Consider the following 11284-nt stretch of genomic DNA (forward strand, 5'->3'; position numbering starts at 1 on the left):
GCTCGCTGTCTTTAGTGATCTGTCCCTGCAGGTGTTTGTTTGTTTGTTTTAAGATGCAATCTCGCTCTGTCACCCAGGCTGGAGTGCAATGGAGCAATCGCAGCTCACTGCAACCTCCGCCTCAGGGGTTCAAGCAATTCTCCTGCCTCAACTTCCCAAGTAGCTGGGATTACAGGCACTTGCCATCATTCCCGGCTAGTTTTTATGTTTTTGTAGAAACAGGGTTTCACCATTTTGGCCAGGCTGGTCTTGAACCCCTGACCTCAGGTGATCTGCCCATCTTGGCCTCCCAGAGTGCTAGGATTACAGGTGTGAGCCACCGTGCCCAGGCTTTTTTTTTTTTTTTTTTTTTTTTGAGACGGAGTAGTCTTGCTCTGTCACCCAGGCTGGAGTGCAGTGGCGCGATCTCAGCTCACTGCAAGTTCTGCCTCCCGGGTTCACGCCATTCTCCTGCCTCAGCCTCCTGAGTAGCTGGGACTAAAGGCGCCCGCCACCACGCCCGGCTAAGTTTTTGTATTTTTTTTTTTTAGTAGAGACGGGGTTTCACCGTGTTAGCCAGGATGGTCTTGATCTCCTGACCTCGTGATCCACCCGCCTCCACCTCCCAAAGTGCTGGGATTCCAGGCGTGAGCCCCCACGCCCGACCCAGCCTTTGTTTTTTAATGGAATGTTCCCTTGCTGGTACTGCAGAATGTCCCCGGTCAGGTCACAGAGGGTATCCCTTTACCTCCTCTCATCTCTCAGATAAGCCATTGTCCTAAGGCAGGCAAGACAGTGGATACGATTTAACCACCACTCCAGACTGTGTAATTACTAAGATGTTTAGGAAAAATGTTTATCAGAGTTTTGTCTGTAAATTGGAGACTCGGTTGGAAAGAAATTAATAATTCAACCTGTTAATCAGCACACAAGGCCTTAAAAAGAGGTCTGTGAAATAAGAGGGTTTACTGTAGGGTGCGTTTATCCTTCTCACCCATCTGAATCTGCTTTCTCTTGCCACTCTATACGTTTCAATCTTGTGTCCTCGAAGGCAGGGGAGCAAAGAAGAAGCAGGCTCAAGAGTCTGGGAAATGCTGTCTCCTGTGCTTTGCATTCACCATTTAATTCCCACCCTGAATTCAGCATTTAATTCCCACCTTGACATCACGCACAATCAGAGTTTGAGACTTGCAGAGGGGAGCCCAGCATGTCCTCCTTAGACTATCTGTGGCCCACTGTATTTCCTTCTTATTTATGTATTTATTTATTTATTTGAGATGGAGTCTGGCTCTCTCGCCAGGCTGGAATGCAGTGGCGCCATCTCGGCTCACCGAAACCTCTAACCCCTGGGTTCAAACGATTCTCCTGCCTCAGCCTCCTGAGTAGCTGGGACTACAGGTGCTCGCTCACCACCATGCCCAGCTAATTTTTCTATTTTTATAGAGACAGGGTTTCACCATGTTGGCCAGGATGGTCTTGATCTCCTGACCTCCTGATCCGCCCACCTCAGCCTCCCAAAGTGTTGAGATTAGAGACGTGAGCCACTGCGCCCGGCCTTATTTTATTTATATTTAAAAATTATTATTATTTTTTGAGACGGAGTTTTGCTCTTCTACCCAGCCTGGAGTGAAGTGGCATGATCTCGGCTCACTGCAGCCTCCTCCCCACAGGGTTCAAGTGATTCTCCTGCCTCAGCCTCCTGAGTAGCTTAATCCCTATAGGCACGCGCCACCACACCCAGCGAATTTTTGTATTTTTAATAGAGATGGGGTTTTGCCATGTTGGCCAGGCTGGTCTTGAATTCCTGACCTCAAGTGATCCACCCGCCTCAGCCTCCCAAAGTGCTGGGATTACAGGCGTGAGCCACCGCACCTGGGCCCCACTTATTAGACAGATTTTATATCTTGATTTCTCACCTCAAAAAGCTAAGAAACAAAATGATAAAAAGCAAACAGCAACCATTTGGAATACATCTTTTCTCAATTACCAAAAATCCCAGTTTTGTGGAGGTACTAAATAAATACAAAAGTAATACATTTTACTTTGTGGGCATTACGTCTCATTGTAGCATAATCCAGTGATACATCCTTTCCTTTCCTTCTTTGTCCCAAAGTGGTAGATACTGACAAAGAGTCTAGCCTAATTTTTCCTTTGGCAAAATCATCCCCAGTGGCTCTTTGCTGCACCATTGTGTACACAGGGCCTGCCACTGATGAGGTGTGTGGGGAAGGTTGCATCTATAGGATCAACCTTTGGAGTTTGAATAAACCACCAAGAAAACTTTGCAAGAAAATTGCCACTCACAGTTTCTGGATACAAACTCCAAGGTGATGAGACGTGGGGGTGAGAAGGGGAGTGAGAGTTGGGGGTGAGAAGGGGAGTGAGAGTTGGGGGTGAGAAGGGCAGTGAGAGTTGGGGGTGAGAAGGAGAGTGAGAGTGGGGGTGAGAAGGGGAATGAGAGTGGGGGTGAGAAGGGGAGCGAGAGTGGGGGTGAGAAGGGGAATGAGAGTGGGGCTGAGAAGGGGAATGAGAGTGGGGCTGAGAAGGGGAGCGAGAGTGGGGGTGAGAAGGGGAATGAGAGTGGGGGCTGAGAAGGGGAGTGAGAGTGGGGGTGAGAAGGGGAGTGAGAGTGGGGGTGAGAAGGGGAGTGAGAGTGGGGGCTGAGAAGGGGAGTGAGAGTGGGGCTGAGAAGGGGAGTGAGAGTGGGGGTGAGAAGGAGTGAGAGTGGAGCTGAGAAGGGGAGTGAGAGTGGGGGTGAGAAAGGGAGTGAGAGTGGGGGTGAGAAGGGGAGTGAGAGTGGGGGTTGAGAAGGGGAGTGAGAGAGGGGGTGAGAAGGGGAGTGAGAGTGGGGGTGAGAAGGGGAGTGAGAGTGGGGGTTGAGAAGGGGAGTGAGAGAGGGGGTGAGAAGGGGAGTGAGAGTGGGGGTGAGAAGGGGAGTGAGAGTGGGGGTTGAGAAGGGGAGTGAGAGAGGGGGTGAGAAGGGGAGTGAGAGTGGGGGTGAGAAGGGGAGAGAGAGTGGGGGTGAGAAGGGGAGTGAGAGTGGACCCTGGGAAGTGTGTTCCCCCGTGTAGACACTCATCCCTTGCACTGCTCAGGGTGGGGTCTCGCTGCTTTGGCCTTTGACCTCGTGATAACGACATTCTTTGGATATGGAGGTGTCCCCACAGAACCTGCCACCATTCCTTAAGCTGTTCCTTATCCTCCCTTGTTAATTCCTCTCCAAATCCCTGTCTTTCCCCCCTTTCCTGAGGGGCCCATTTCCCCGGGAGATAGCTATTCCAAGTGGAATCTGCTTCTCTACCTCTTCAAAATTAGCTAGAAGAGGTAGGAAGGACATCAGGAGGAATCTTCTGCATCGGACTGCAATTTGCTTTATTTTTAAATTTTCTTCCTCCTGGAGCACTTTAAAAATAAAATATTGTCAATCTCTTATGCTGAAATCTGATATCCAAAGCAACTTCAGATAAGATCTTTATCTACTCTTTTGCTCTGATTAGTCCCAACTTCCTGGTGTACCTCCCCCTGCCCCTGCCACAATCAACCTATTATGCTTGGACAGTACCGGTACCTTATCTGACCTTAGATTACTTTACAAGGCCCTCTTACACTAAGTAACTGAAGAATGTGGCCAATCCAGCCTTCTATATTCTTGGATTTATCCCTGGCTTGTACCTTGGAAGGATGAGATCTAATACGCCACCACAGGAAAATGAAAAAATGCTGAAATGTGCAAAGGTTAAAATAAAAATTGCATGCAATTTTACAACATGCAGATAACCAGTGCTTATATTTTTGTGTATATTTTTCTAACCCTTTTTTTTTAATGTATGTATGTTTTTAACAAAATGAAAAAAAGGTTACCTTAATATTACATAGTGAACTTCCTTCAATCATTAGATAGTTCTTTAAAATATGAACTTTCATATTCCTAAATGTATAAGCATGTGTCTTCTACAAATTAGCACATTTTATTACATTTCTTATCCAAAAATCTACATTCAATAAATGATACGATATTATCTAATAAACACTTCATATAAAAATTTCTCACTTGTCCTTGTAATGTTCTTTATAGTTGTTTTTCAGTCTTCCAGTAACCAGAAATAATATAAGAGCATGCATTGAATTTAATTGTCTCAGAAACTATGATTTTTTTTTTTTTAATTTTTTTTTTTTTTTTTTTTGAGATGGTGTCTCACTCTGTCACCCAGGCTGGAGTGCAGTGGTGCGATCTGGGCTCACTGCAACCTCTGCCTCCCAGGTTCAAACAATTCTCCTGTCTCAGCCTCCCCAGTAGCTGGGACTACAGGCGCACACCACCATGCCTGGCTTATTTTTGTATTATTATTATTATTTTTCAATAGAGACTGGGTTTCACCATATTGGTCAGGCTTGTCTCGTACTCCTGACCTCGGGTGATCCACCCGCTTCAGCCTCCCAAAGCACTGGGGGATTACAGGTGTGAGCCACCACACCCGGCCTGATTTTTTTTTTTTTTTTTTGAGATGGAGTCCCACTCTGTCGCCCAGGCTGGAGTGCAATGGCATGATCTTGGCTCACTGTAACCTCCACCTCCCGGGTTCAAGTGATTCTCCTGCGTCAGCCTCCCTAGTAGCTGGGTTTACAGGCACGTGCCACCACACTCGGCTAATTTTTGTATTTTTAGTAGAGATGGGGTTTCACTATGTTGGCCAGGCTGGTCTTGAACTCCTGACCTCGTGATCCACCTGCCTTGGCCTCCCAAAGTGCTGGGATTACAGGCATGAGCCACCACGTCCGGCAGAAAATATGATTTTTAATGGGAGTAGTATTTCATTATATGACTGTCCCTAATTTATGTAATCATTCCACTACTGTGCAGCATTCAGATTTTCTGTTGGTAACTATTATACCTCCCACTGTGGTGAACACAGTGCACATAAGCCCCTGGGTGTCTCTCTAATTCTTCCCCAAGTGTGTCTCCGGCAGGCAGGAAAGCTCACTATGTGTCCTGCACCGTGTGCGTGTTGGTTGTACCCTCCCTTCATTCTACCTGCACTGCAAGGCGTCCCAAAGGCTTCCCTCACACCCTCACACCGAAGGGACAGATACACTAGTTCCAGACCAGCGAAAGACCATGTTTGCCCCTGCCTTGTGGTTTCACCAGAGCATTGCATTTATTCCCCAAGAAACTACACTGAGTGGAATTGGAGTAGGGCTTAGACTTTGAAACTAGACACTCAGGCTGGGCGGTGGCTCACACCTGTAATCCCAGCACTTTGGGAGGCTGAGGCGGGCGGATCACCTGAGATCAGGAGTTCGAGACCAGCCTGACCAACATGGAGAAACCCCATCTCTACTAAAAATACAAAAATTAGCCGGGTGTGGTGGTGTGGACCTGTAATCCCAGCTACTCAGGAGGCTGAGGCAGGAGAATCGCTTGAACCCAGGAGGCAGAGATTGCGGTGAGCTGAGATTGCGCCATTGTACTCCAGCCTGGACAACAAGAGCAAAACTCTGTCTCAAAAAAAAAAAAAAAAAAAAAAAAAGGCCTGGCGCAGTGGCTTACGCCTGTAATCCCAGCACTTTGGGAGGCCGAGGCGGGCAGATCACGAGGTCGAGAGATTGAGACCATCCTGGCTAACACAGTGAAACCCCGTCTCTACTAAAAATACAAAAATTAGCCAGGCGTGGTGGCGCGTGCCTGTAATTCCAACTACTTGGGAGGCTGAGGCAGGAGAATCACTTGAACCCGGGAGACAGAGGTTGCAGTGAGCCGAGATGGCGCCACTGCACTCCAGCCTGGTGGCAGAGAGAGACTCTGTCTCAAAAAAAAAAAAAGAAAAAATAATTTAAAAATTACAAATGATAAAATTAGGCCCAGTGTCTTAGAGAGTATCAAATAAATAAGGGCCTGAAACTTAAGTTTCTCTAGCTCCATTGTACATCTGCCTCTGGGTTAGCCAGATACGAAGATGAAGCACAAAGGCAGTAAAGCCAGGTCTGCTGGGTTCAAATCTCAGCTCCACCACTCACCACTTACTAACTGTACCACCTTGTCTCCCTGTGCCTCAATCCCCTCATCAGGAAAATGTGTTTGAAAATAATATCTGGGCCGGAACATGGTAACCTCAGCACTTTGGAAGGCCCAGGCAGGAGGATCGCTTGAGCCCCGCTCAAGACCAGCCTGGGCAATATAGTGAGAGCCCAAGTAATACTACTACCAAAAATAAAAATAAAAAGAATGAGCCAGGTATGGTGGCACACACCTGTGGTCCCAGTTACTAAGGAGGCTGAGGTGGGAGCATCACTTAAGCCTGGGAGGTCGAGGCTGCAGTGAGCCGTGATTGTGCCATTGCATTCCAGCCTGAGCGACAGAGCGATACCCTCTCTCTCGAAAAAAAAAAAAAAAAAAAAAGGAAATAATACTGCTTCACAGGGCTGTCTAGGGCTGTCGTATGCATGAAATGACATAACACTTGTACTTGGAGCATCACTTAATTTCAGGTGTAAGCACTCAACAGTGCTAACTATGAATCGCTCCTCACCAAGCTTGGACGTCTACACTAGCATGACGCTGTTTGCGGTTTTAGACACTGCCGATTCCTCACAGTTCTGACCAAGAACCTGAAACTGAGGTCGGAATATTGCCTTCTATTCCTCCCATTTCTGCCTGGGGGTCCTGGTTCTGTCCTTACTGTCCTTACGGAAACTCTACCTCACCAGTTTTGCAATGGCCTCTGTGGGGTCCCCCAGTAACCCTTCTCCCCTACTTCACTTTCTTTCTGTGTCCTGACCAAGAATCACAGAGTGTCCTGACAGCTCTTCACCCAGCCAGGTGCAAGCTTCTCCCAGCACGCCCAAGCCCAAACCGGGCCCAAACCGGAGTCTCGAACATTCCCAGACACTTATTAAGGTCTCGAGGTTGTCGCCCGAAACACGGAAAGAAACTGGCCCTGGCCCCTAACCAAATTTCTTAAAACTCTCACATTCCATAATCCCTGAACCCCTCACTGCAGACACACGCAGGTAGAACACCTTTTTTTTGAGATGGAGTTTCACTCTGTCACCCAGGCTGAAGTGCAGTGGAGTGGTCTCAGCTCACTGCAGCCTCTGCCTCCCGGGTTCAAGCAATTCTCGTGTCTCAGCCTCTTGAGTAGCTGAGATTACAGGCGCATACCACCACGCCCTGCTAATTTTTGTATTTTTAGTAGAGACGGGGTTTCACCACATTGGCCAGGCTGGTCTTGAACTCCTGACCTCAGGTGATCCGCCCCCCTCAGCCTCCCAAAGAGCTGGGATTACAGGTTTGAGCCACTGTGCCCAGTCTCTCTCTCTTTTTTTTTCTGGTTATTATATAAATACTTTTTAAAAATGTAATTTAATTTTCAGTTCTGGAATGTATGTGCAGGATACGCAGGTTTGTTACATAGGTAAACATGTGCCACGGTGGTTTGCTGAACCTATCACCCCGTCATTTAGGTATTTAAGCCCCGCATGTATTCACTATTTATCTTGATGTTCTCCCTCCCCCTGCCCCACCGACAGGCCCCAGTGTGTTGTTCCCCTCCCTGTGTCCATACAGAGCACCCCTTTCTCTCCAAGGATCGCTGTGGCCTCTGTAAGCTCCCCTCATAACTGCTCTGAACTGAGCACCCTGCTGATGAGGGCTTCTTTCTGTGGAATCCCAATCGACCCCATCCTGGAACAGTTCAGAGTACTCCCTTGTGAGAATTCCCCCGCCGCTGCTTTTGGGGTGATTCCAGCGTTGGGTTAGCTGGACAAAACAGCCTCGAAGCATACTGCCCCAAATCTGGTCCTTCTGAGTTTCTGATTCCCTCACTCTTCATCTCTTATGACGCCTTCCTAAAAATTCCTGAGAGTTTCAAACATTGTCTTTCATTTGACTCAGGGATTCATCCCCTTCCTGTTGAAATAGTAAACTCCTCCGCATCGACTCATGCATTCACCCCTTCCGGTCTAAACAGTGAACTCCTCCGCATCGACTCACGGGTTCACCTCCTTCCGGTCTAAACAGTGAACTCCTCCGCATCGACTCACGCATTCAACCCTTCCGGTCTAAACAGTGAACTCCTCCGCATGGACTCACGCGTTCACCTCCTTCCGGTCTAAATGGTAAACTCCTCTGCATTGTAAGTCAGTGTCTAGAGTGGTGATTTGCTTTCTGGGGTGTGTTTTTCACAGTGATGGTGGATCCACAAATTTCAAACAAATTCTTTCTCCACCAGTTCTGTTCGGTTCTATTTTGGTGGGGCCCACCCGTCATCACAGAGTATCTGGGAGCCCTGCCCTCTTGCAGATGGGAATGAAAGCCCAGGTGCTCTGGAGAGATGACTCTCCTCTAGGTGAGGGGTGTGAGTGTGAGAGGAGTGAGGTGCGGTGTGGGAGGGTCCTTGCAGGGTCCGGCTGCATTCGGAGGCTGTTTTTCTCAGCTCCCCGTTTTGTCCCTCCAAATTGTGCCCCTTTCCTTCCAATTGTCACTCTCCTTTCCCCCAACCCTCCCTGTCTCCCAATTGTCTCGCTTCTCAGAAAGGAAACACTGGTTCTGTAAACCTGTTTGAGAAGAAAAGCTCACGGAGGTTTCTTGGCCTCTGTGCTTCTGGAGCCAGGGGAAAAAATAGCCCCAGGCTGAAGACAGGAGGGACCAGATTGCTGCTTGGTGATGCGATCTCACTGCAGAGGCAGCCAGGAGACCCTCCTGAGACGAATCGGAGAGTCCATGCTGCTTTTACACACATCCTAGTTCTTTTATAACTAGCCTTTTCCTATTAACGGACATCATTCAAAAGCCAGTTTTAAGCAACATAAATATTGAAAACAATACTATACTATTTAGAATTAATTATAAGTTTTTTTTTTAAAGCCTAAATCTTTTATTGTTGTTTGAACCCTGGGCACTGAAGCTAATAATGTAACTTTTCTCCCTTCTTTCTTCTTTGGCATAGATTTAAAGAACTGTTAGACTCATTTAAAATGCTATTAGGCATTTTAAAGAGTAATTGTTAAATGTGTTGTCTCTTGTGGGACTGGAAATGTTCTGTTCTTATCTGGCGCTGGTTACATCCTGTTTTTCATTTGGGAAAGTGCATTGAGCTGGAAATTTATATGTTCAATTTATGTAAATTGTACTTCAGTAAAAATTTTCAAAAAAGTGGCTGCCTTTTATAGCAGGTGTCCCATGCGCATATATATATATATATATATATATATTTTTTTTTTTTAAGAAGATGATCTCAAGACCAAGACCTGTTTAAAGGTGGGGAAGGAAGCAGGATTTGGCAGAGGGATAAGTCTAGCTGCCATGCAGGGACAGCTACAGGCTGCCTCAGCCACACACAGGGCGCCCTGGAGCTAAACTGGCTCTGCAAACTAACCTGGCTGGAGTTGGACTGAGATATCCTAGCCGTTAGGCACTCTTGGGCAAGGTGGCTCCCCCAGCCGAGGCAGTTCCTGAAGGGGCTGACAGCTGCAGTCAGTCTATCTGCCCAGGGGATTCCCAGCAAAAGAGGCAACCAATTGCTTGGAGGAATCTGGGACATGCATCAAAGTGTCCACGTTGGCCTGGCGCAGTGGCTCACACCCGTAATCCCAGCACTTTGGGAGGCCAAGGCGGACAGACCTGGAGTCAGGAGTTCGAGACCATCCTGGCCAACATGGAGAAACCCCGCCTCTACTAAAAATACAAAAATTAGCTGGGTATGGTGGCACGTGCCTGTAATCCCAGCTACTTGGGAGGCTGAGGCAGGAGAATTACTTGGACCAGGGAGGTGGAGGTTGCAGTGAGCCGAGATCGGGCCACTGCACTCCAGCCTGGGCAAAAGGGCGAGACTCCATCTCAAAAAAAAAAAAAGAAAAAAAAAAGTGTCTACCTTAATTCTGGAGACCAGGACTTCAGGAGGGAAGAGGTGGAGCAGAGTTCTGTTGGCCTTTCATTTTAAAACTCCATTTTATTTATTTATTTATTTATTTATTTATTTATTTATTTATGAGACAGAGTCTCACTCTATCACCCAGGCTGGAGTGCAGTGGTGCAATCTCTGCGCACTGCAACTTCTGCCTCCCAGGTTGAGGGGATTCTTGTGCCTCAGCCTCCCGAATAGCTGGAATTTCAGGCACGTGCCACTATGCCCAGCTAATTTTTTTTTTTTTTTTTTGTATTTTTAGTAGAGAATGGGGTTTTGCCATGTTGGCCAGGCTGGTCTCGAACTCCTGTCCTCAAGTGGTCTGCCCACCTTGGCCTCCCAAAGTGCTGAGATTACAGGTGTGAGCCGCTGTGCCTGGCCCAGCACTCTGTATTATTTAATTTTAAAAAATCCATGTAGGTGGCCTGGCGCAGTGGCTCACGCCTGTAATCCCAGCACTTTGGGAGGCTGAGGCAGGCGGATCACGAGGTCAGGAGATCGAGACCATCCTGGCTAACACGGTGAAACCCCGTCTCTACTAAAAACACAAAAAAATTAGCCGGGCGTGGTGGCGGGTGCCTGTAGTTCCAGCTACTCGGGAGGCTGAGGCAGGAGAATGGCGTGAACCTGGGAGGCAGAGCTTGCAGTGAGCTGAGATCGCACCACTGCACTCTGGCCTGCGTGACAAAGCGAGACTCCGTCTCAAAAAAAAAAAAAAAAACTGTTTACATATAGAGATATATATATATCACATACTGAATGTACAAAGCTGTTCTTAATTCTTCAGGAGTTACATACATTGTTGTTTTTTTTCTTATGAGCTACTATAAGGAAGAGGCTGAGAATGTCTTTAAAAAGAGCAGGCTGTGGAAGATCTAGTTGGTAGATCTTAGTTAGTATTCTGCTCTAGAAATCAGATTCTATTTTATCCGCCTCTTCTCATCTCCACCGCTTTTATCTTCCACTTCATGGGTAAGATCTTGGCTCTGTGTTTGGATTCAGATGCTTATCTTTTCCCAGAAGCTTGGCCCTCTGGGGACTGTCATCCTGCCTTCCTCCCCTGATGGGTAATGGCTGATGGCTGCAGCTTTGTGCTTAGATGAGCAGCCACTGAGCCAGGCTGAGCTGCTGCTGGGCAGCCTCGGTGTGCATATGCAATCAAGCAAAGAGAATAGCTATGACTGCAAGTCTCTTCTGTGCATATGTCCTTTCTCGCTAATAACGATGATGATCTCTTGGATAACATATCCCAGATATTTCATGAATTCTCACATTTATGAAACGTCTGTAACAGGCCAAGTATGTATATAACAGTTACACTACTTTTAGAAGGGTTAAAGAAGTTGCCTAGGCCGGGTGCGGTGGCTCATGCCTGTAATCCCAGTGCTTGGGGAGGCCAAGGC

At 47.5% G+C, this 11284-nt stretch overlaps 1 long non-coding RNA gene across 1 annotated transcript; it reads left to right on the forward strand.

The window, feature by feature from the left end:
• The first annotated feature begins 7897 nt into the window (after positions 1-7897).
• LOC107974136 (uncharacterized) lies at positions 7898-9130 on the forward strand. The gene is made up of 3 exons (XR_001716683.4): positions 7898-8111; positions 8208-8324; positions 8509-9130. It is a non-coding gene; the product is annotated as an uncharacterized LOC107974136 (long non-coding RNA).
• The last annotated feature ends 2154 nt before the right edge of the window (positions 9131-11284 follow it).

The sequence above is a fragment of the Pan troglodytes genome, chromosome 3, assembly GCF_028858775.2.
Source record: "Pan troglodytes isolate AG18354 chromosome 3, NHGRI_mPanTro3-v2.0_pri, whole genome shotgun sequence".
Taxonomy (NCBI): Eukaryota; Metazoa; Chordata; class Mammalia; order Primates; family Hominidae; genus Pan; species Pan troglodytes.